At 42.9% G+C, this 8686-nt stretch overlaps 1 long non-coding RNA gene across 1 annotated transcript; it reads left to right on the top strand.

Moving 5' to 3' along the window:
• The first annotated feature begins 587 nt into the window (after positions 1 to 587).
• Positions 588 to 5315, top strand: LOC144288671 (uncharacterized). The gene is made up of 4 exons (XR_013356660.1): positions 588 to 681; positions 3565 to 3675; positions 4116 to 4152; positions 4653 to 5315. It is a non-coding gene; the product is annotated as an uncharacterized LOC144288671 (long non-coding RNA).
• The last annotated feature ends 3371 nt before the right edge of the window (positions 5316 to 8686 follow it).

Genomic DNA, 8686 nt, shown 5'->3' with positions numbered 1-8686 from the left:
TGAAGCTAGACTGCCTGATTTCAAGTCCTCACATTCCATGCAGCTCCCTGACCTTAGGTAGGTCACTTACACTTTAGTTTTCTGATCAGCAACGTGGAGAAGCTGAGCCCAGCTGTCTCAGAAGGCTGTTGTGCTTATTAAATAGGGTGTATATAGCATATATTAGAGCAAACTCTTTGTATTATTTATATAGATCATAGATTCATGTCTATAATATATGTAATATCTGAAAAGAAAAATTAGCAGCAAAATTACAATAAGTGTATTGCCTGGATGCTAATTATAAAAGCCTTGTGCTTGATCAAAGATGCTACTACAAGAGAGCGTTGGCTAAGCCTGGTTTCCCTATGGTTGAAAGCAAAATAGGGAAATGGAAGCATTAACAATAAATAAACATTTATTTATAACATTTATGTTATAACTATAACATATAAATGAAAACATTTATATATTGGTGGATTTTATTTAGCCAAGGGTTTATGTAGTGCTTACCATGGGCCGGGCTCTGTTCAGAGGATTTGCAAATATTGGCATATATAATTGTTTAATTAAATGGGTTCTTTTTATTCCCATTATTTTTTTTCAGATGAGGAGACTGAGATATTGTAAGGACTCCAAATCATACCTTGTTAGTTGCAGAACTGAATTCAGATGGTCTGTTGGGCTTCTTGGCCAGCGCTGGTCAGTGTTACACTATGATGCCTTTCCCAGTATGTACAAATTAAAGTCACAGCAGAATATTTTGCCACCATACTTACACAGCTTTGAGCACAGAAGAGTAAAAGGAAAAACTTAAATATGTTTCTTTACTTGCTTGCCCCAGCTGACTCAGCAACTATTGGATCCTCAATAGTTGTGCATATCAGACACAAGGCATGAAGGAAATCCTAGGGTGAGAGCCAAGAGAGCAATGAAATATGTTTTAACTTTTCTACAAGGGCCAACGTCTTGCCTCCCATTTGCTAGTTTTCCTTACCAACTCTTGGGTTCATACCATTATGAAGCTGGAATGGGCCTTCGTACAATGCTTCTCAAACCTGAAAGTGCATATGGTTTGTTCTGGTAACTTGGTAAAGATCCTGATTCTTTCGGTCTGGGTGGGATGAGAGTCACTGCTAACAAGCTCCCAAGGGATGTTTCAGGTTCCTGGATCACAAGGCCTTGGAGTTCTTTGTGTCAATGCCTTTATTTTACAAAAGGAAACAATGAGGGCTAGGAGGTACAGAAGCTTGCCTATGGCCTCATGCCTAGAGTGAGATATGTTAGAGAGCATACCCAAGAAGACCTCGAACATTTCTGTCACTCACAAGGAGCCTTAATCCTTACAACATATTCCTGGGGTTTTTTCTCTTCTTCTTATAAGAAAGTAAGATGAAACACAAGGAAAAAGGAAAATGACTTAATTTGAGCCTGTTCAGTAAAGTGTGCTACACTTGGAGTGTAAGGTAAGCTTCATCTCAACCCTCCTGGCATCATAGTCCCCCTTGAGAAGTGTCATGTAGATCAGACAATTAGGGACGTCCGTGCTCTCAGCACTAACGTGTGTCCTAGACACAGATTCAGGCACATCAGTCTCTAGGTCCTGTTAAAATTGCCCTTTATTTTGAGAACTCCCCTCCATTTTAGCAACTTAATTTAGAGACCATTAAGTAGAGTTTCAGCTGTGAAAGTCACATGATCTTTTTTATTGAGGCTATTTGTAGTGCTACTCTTGGTCCCAAGGACCTTTGAGGAAAGCACCACTGATGTGATGCCACGTGATGTTTTTGTGTTTTGACATCTGACACTTGCCATGGAAAGATCCATTTCACCTATTTACTGATTTCTACCTCTGATGTCATAGAGGATTTAAGGCCATTTAAAATTAAATGTAGCAGGGATCTTAGTTGGCCTAGAATTTGTCTTGTCAGAGCAATAGAAGCTCTCCCAGTTGCTGAGCCTCTACTTGGGCTGGGGTCTCAGTGTCTCTCCTCTTTTTCTTTTTAAGATTTAATTTATTTATTCACGAGAAACAGAGAAAGGCAGAGACACAGGCAGAGGGAGAAGCAGGCTCCCCGCAGGGAGCCTGATGTTGGACATAATCCCAGGACCCCGGGAATCATGCCCTGAACTGAAGGAAGACACTCAACCACTGAGCCACCCTGGCATCCCTCTCAGTGTATCTCCTTAAATCCATACACTAATCTGCTTCAGTTCAAAACTATGAAGATGAGAAAACTAGAGCCCAGGGAGTTTGTGACGTTCCCAGGGCCAAACAGTAAAGAAAATGGCATTGCCAAGCTTCAAAGTCAGATCAGCCAGATCTCAGAGCATTGTACACAGCTTTGTAACTCTTGGACAAATGCAGATTAGTCCTTTGGAAATCTCTGGACAGATTTTTTCGAGGTGGGTTGGGGTTGTTTTTGTTGTTGGACCTAAGATCGGCCCCGGACAAAAATAATAAAGTAGGCAACTTTCCCCCATCTCTTTCCCTTGTTCTTCCAGGTCCTCTGGAAACCAGAGTCTGTTTTGTTTTTCCAAAGGCCAGCAACAGCCCTTTCCTTCCTCTTTTTTTTTTTTTTTTTTTTACATCTTCAGTACCTCATTTTTTCTCAGCTAGCTCTTATATTCAAAGTAATATCTGGGAGGTGTCTGGGTGGCTCAGTGGGTTGGGTGTCTGCCTTTGGCTCAGGTCATGATCGCAGGGTCCTGGGATGCAGCCTGCTTCGGGCTTCCTGCTCAATGGGGAGTCTGCTTCTCTCTGCCTCTGCCCCTCACTCTCTCATGCTCTCTCTCTCTCAAATAAATAATCTTTATTTTTTTAAAGCAATATCTGCTTCCATTTATTTGCAGGGAGACTCTTATTTTAAGTAAAGCTATTTGAAGATAAAGGAGTGCAACCCCAAAATTCTCTAGTTGGGTTTTTGGCATTCACTGGAAAAGATTGACTTAAAGACCTTCCTTTAAATACTACTTTGGAGTTGTCTACCTACTTTCTCTTTATCGGGGTTTCCCCACTATGGCACTATTGATAGTTTTGACCAGATAATTATTCCCTGCTGTGAGGGAGTCTGTCTCTAGACATTGCTAAATGTCCCCTGGGGCTGGGTACACAAAATCAACCCCAGTTTGAAGGCACTAGTCCTCACAAAAGTTAAGTTCTGCTAAAAGTGATGATATAAGCAGCTTTTTGTCTCTTAAGAACAGAACTCACTTGTAACAGACTTCAGACTCTGTGTCTATACTTTGGTAAGCCTATGACTGCCTGAAACATAGATGTTGAAAAGTAAATAAATTTTTTTTTCTCATTCATTAAGAGGCATGACTTCTCATTCCTACTTCCCTATAAATATTATTCTGCTTTTAAAAACATAACACAGTGCAGTGGATAATAGCATAGTCAGTGCTGAAAACGGATCAGAGATTACATTTCAACTCTATTAACTGCCTACATAAGCTTGGGTGCGATTAGTTTTTGTGGATCTCAGTTTTCCCATTTGCAACAGGGGACTTTGTTATAGGACAACATCTTCTTCACTTGTCATGCTTCTATAAAAGGGGTATGATTTCCACTCTACTTCCCAGACAGGAGAAATTGTCGGATGATGGAATGAACACATTGGACTTCTCCCTGGCCCTCCCTCCTGCCTTCCCAGGAATGAAAGAGCCTGTTGACAAATTGGGTGATGGAACTGGGTGAGTCAGGCTCAAGACCTTTTCTCTCCACATCTGCCTCTATGCCATCTGCCCCTGTGGTTTTTCTGCTGGTGGCCAGGTATGACTCAGGGTAAAGTTTCAGGAAACCTGCTGAAGACTCCCGCGGGAGCCCTACTTCTCAATCCAGTTGGAAAGCTGACATTTTGGTCTGAACCTGTGCTCTTCCTTTGAATGTTCCACATTCAAGTTGTAAGGAAATGTTCTCCACGGCTCCACAGCTCTCAACAGCAGTACCTAGAGCTCCTGTGGAGGGTGGAATTGAGTGCGTAAATGGATAAATACAGATCGCCAAAGTGGTGCCTGCTGCATGGCAGATAAACCCTAGTTACTTCCCATTTAAAACATTTTTATGATGTCTTGCTTTCCTTTGAACAAATTAAATTCTTCTTAAAGCTAAACACCCTTTTACTTTTGTCTAGTTCACAGGCCATGAAGGAGGAACACTGTCCATGGGAGGTAAGAATTCAGGTCTTCACGGCAGTGTGGAAGTAAGGAACCTCATTATTTCACTTCTGAAGTAGTGGCCTGAATAAACTTCACGGTTTATCATTACAGTGGGATTTGCTTAGCTTATCTTAAAACATAACTTCCTAGGGGCACCTAGGTGGCTCACCGGTTGAGCATTTGCCTTTGGCTCAGGTTGTGATCCTGGAGACCCAGGATCGAGTCCCACATAGGGCTCCCTGCATGGAGCCTGCTTCTCCCTCTGCCTGTGTCTCTGCCTCTCTCTCTGTGTCTTTCATGAATAAATAAATAAAATCTTTGAACACTACTTCTTATTTCTCAGAACTGGCAGTTTCTCTGAGAGAATTTTCTCAGGATGATTTTTCTGTACTTCTTTTCTCCAGTTTTCTCTTTTTTCTTACTAATCCTCTCTCGTGTCCTTGCACTTACTCATTTACCTCCTCTCCTCTCTTATTTTTATGTCCTTCCCTCCCTTCTTTGTATTTTGCAAGAGGCAGGTGGCATCAGAAATTTGGGCAAGGGGTTAATTTCTTCATCTGGAGGCTCAGTCTGCTCAGTTCTGGAGTTTCTGCAGGATTCACAGCCGACTCCCTGAATGTGCAGCTGCCTGCGTGGTTCTCATGGGCAGCGCCCTTGAGTGACACACGGAAGGGTCCTCGCACTGAGACATCAAGAGGCCAGGGTTCCAGGCTGGAGGATGCTGACAGTGAAATGTGAAAGGTGAAATGTGAACCTTACCTATTCTCTCCCGGTCCCATCCAACTGTTTCTGCAGAGTAAATCCAGTGCGGCATGAAGATAAGAAACCCATACTGAACCCCTCAAATGCTTGTCACCAATCAGCAAACACCTTCTCCCCCTGGATTGGGAGCATGGATACTCCTGTGACTAATTTGCCACATCTTTTTATAATAACAAGGGATTTTTTTTTACAGGTGTTTATCCCATCTACAGCTTTTTAAAGCAGCATGTTCATTTAAATAATTACCTAGTCATTTAGTTAATGCATTCTTTTTTAAACTTGACTAACCACAGCGTATGTGGTTTTGATGGGAAAAAAAGCCCCCTTTATGTAATAGCACTGTTTTTTTTCACCCCTGCAAAATAAATGCAACACAATTATTTTACTGCAGAGAAATTAGCTCATTTGCAAATGCCACCTCAGAACACAAGAAGAATGGCATTTATTGAAGCACTAATAAAGGCACCATGTTAGAATAATTTTATGCTGACGGGCCCACAATCACTCAATATTTTAAGAGCTGTCATCACACCAGCATGAGCTGCATGCAAAAGTACAAATTTATGCTGTGACATCATGGCATGAAGAGTATAATTGGAATAAAATTACCCAGCTTCTCTCTGGCATTTGCTGGTGTTTCCGAGCCCTTCTCTGCCCACCCAGAGAGGATTTTTGGTTTCGCACCAGCAGCCACACATCCCCTTGAGTGTAGGATGATGCACCAGGTTCCCACTGGTGAGTCCTTCAGGTTATTCTGGAGGACACTTTTCAGTAGGTACTCAATGACCTGTGTGCTGTTGCTGAACGGAGGGCTACATAGACCTAGAAAGCTGAAAGAATCACAAATCAGCCAAAGCCACTCTTTAGATATGGATAATTAAGCAAACAGCCACCACACAATGGCTGAAGACCTCATAGCATCAGTTTTAGCGAAGTTAATAAATTCCAGTCATGGCCTGTGGTTAAATGCGAAGCTTGAACAAATGAGAACGTCTGCATGAAAATCGGGGCTTTAAGATTCAACCTTAGGCCTTTCTACTGAGCAGCTTTCTTCTTATTGGAGCTGGGGGAGGGGGCTAAGAGGTGGGGGGTGTCGAAAAAGGGCACACACTCACCTGTCATGTTGAGACATGACATTCCGCTTGAAATCTCACATCTCCTCTCCCCCTCTTGGGCATGATCAGACATGTTGCACACCACGGAGGGAGGTGTTAGGGTACCCCTGCGGATATGTGGGGTGAGCTCCAGGCATGGGTGAGTATGTTGGGACACACAGGTGTGCCTGTCTGTTAAGGGATTTGCGAGGGAATGCCAGCCGCCCTTGGGGGAGCACCGTGCACCCTTCCCCTCGGTGGGGCTCGAAGGGTGCAGCTGGGCGAGCCTGTCTGCAGCCTCTGGGACCGCTGAATGCGTGTCTTTAGTGAGCTTGATGAGATAGTTAATTTGGATGTAAGAGAGGAAATGTTGTAATTAACGGCCCGATAATTGGTAAACATAACACAGTCATGGGAGTGGATGACAGACTATAGCGGCTGTTTAACTGGAGCGCACAGATAGACGCGTGCACTCAGGCTGTCTTGTTGATAGACTTTGTGGTGGGCACAATGATGCCCCTTCCCCAAGATGCCCATAGTCTAACCCCCAGAATCTGTGAATATGTTACCTTACATGGCAAAAGGGACATTGCGCGTGTGATTAAGAGTCTTGAGATGGGGAGAATATTCTGGATTATCCACCTGGACCCAGTGTACTTACAAGAGGACTGGCAAGTGAAAGAGGGAGGCAGGTGGCTTGGGAGTCAGAGAAGGAAGTGTGATGGCAGAAGCAGGGTTGAAGTGATGAGATCACTGCTTTGAAGATGCAGGGAGAGGCCTCCAGCCAAGGAATGGGTGTGGCCCATAGGACCTGGAAAAAGCCAGGACACAGATGACCCCCACTCCCTGGGGATTCTAGAGGGAATTCAGGCTGCTGACACCTTGATGTTAGCCCTGTGAGATCCATTATGGACTCGGACCTCCCAAACCATAAGATGATAAATCTGTGTTGTTTTAAGTGGCTAAATTGGTGGTAATTCATTACAGAAGTAATAGGAAATGAATAATCTTTTATTTATAAGTACCTTAAATACATTGAAAGTATTTAGTTTTTGATGTTTGATGAGTTTTTTGGTTGTCATATGAATGAAAGCTTGATGGCTAAAACACTACACTTTCCAAACATATTAGTAAAAACAAAAAACAAAAAACAAAAGAGGACACCTTCATTTGGAAAAGAATTTTTATTAAAAAAAACAAGTAGACGTAGCCTTGTCTATAGTACATAACAAGTACTCACAGACATGATGAGTAGTGAGAAAGTACCCGGCTTTGGCATCAAATGGACCAGGGTTTTTGTACAATGCTGTGTGTTTTGGGTAAGCCTGCTAACTCCTGAGCTGTTGATGCCACACTTATCAACTGGAGATGATAATAGTTTCTTCGTAGACGTGTTGTAAATAAAATTCCTAGTAGTGTGTAGTACATAATAGGCAATTAATCAATATTAGTTTCTTCTCTTGCTTTATCTACATTTAAGATGTGGCAATTTTAAACATGGCTGCACATTCTTTGACAGCATCAAGAGGTGGTATCTGGGTCTCCTCTTTTTGAACCTGGGTAAGCCAGGGATGCTTCAGCCCAGACAGTACAGAAGAAATGATGCCATGTGATTTCCTAGTCTAGATCAGGAAAGGCTTTATTTGCAGAAACCATCACTCTTGGTGCCCTGGCCACCAGGTACAAAGTGACCACTGTGGTGCTTCCACACTATGAAGAAGGCCATGCCTCTGAGACAGGCACAAGTAGGCAGTTTAGTTGACGGCCCCATCTGAGCCCAGCTTTTGCGTCATTCCATGTCAGGCACCAGATGTGCAAGTGAAGATGCCTCTAGATGATTCCGGATCCAGCTGTTCCAGTCACTCGAAGCCACTCATCTTACCAGATGAGACCCCAGACATCACGGAGTAGAGGAATTATCTGACTGTGCCCAATCCACATTGTTGACCCACAAAATCCATGAGCAGAATGAAATAGTTGTTGCTTTCTGCCAAGGCGGGCTGATTGCATGGGCTACAGCAGACTCCTGGAGCAACAAATTCATGACCACTGTTGGTGACAAAGGAAGGCAGAACAGTGTGGTGCTAACCAGAGCCCATTGCAGATCAGCAAGTCAGAAATGAAACACAGACAAATGTACTTCCATAGTACTTGCAGTCTCTTTGTGAAAAGTAGAGATGACTGTAAATGCTTTTATTTGTATTTCTTCTAACTGTAGTGTACTTAGGACAGTCTCTTCCTTCTCATTCTTCTAAATTAAGACAGGAGCCATGCTTTTAAAAACATCAGAGAGGATAACTTCTGGATCTTCTGGGTCTATCCCTGCCTCATCAGCAGATGATTGCTTGAAAATATAAATCTGGATGGTAACACTGGCTCAAATGTGAGGAGACAACGTCCTGTTTGTCCAGATGATTAATTAACAAACCTTGGATTCCTGACTCCCCTTTGTAATGGCTTCTTTATTTGTGTATTACTGTTATCTCCCTCCTGCTTCAGATTTGAAATACAGTATTAATCATATGCTAGACATACAAACAAAGGGATTGCAGCTAGATCATATTGATAGGATCACGCTATTTGTGTTACACAGAACCTAATCTCATCCCTCCATTTTTGGATGACTTGGCATTGTCTCTCGAATCAGCTTCTTGCAGGATTTCCAGCGGGCACAGAAATGGGAAGCTCGC

Source organism: Canis aureus, chromosome 1 (assembly GCF_053574225.1).
Source record: "Canis aureus isolate CA01 chromosome 1, VMU_Caureus_v.1.0, whole genome shotgun sequence".
Taxonomy (NCBI): domain Eukaryota; kingdom Metazoa; phylum Chordata; class Mammalia; order Carnivora; family Canidae; genus Canis; species Canis aureus.
This window is presented reverse-complemented; position numbering and strand designations above follow the sequence as displayed.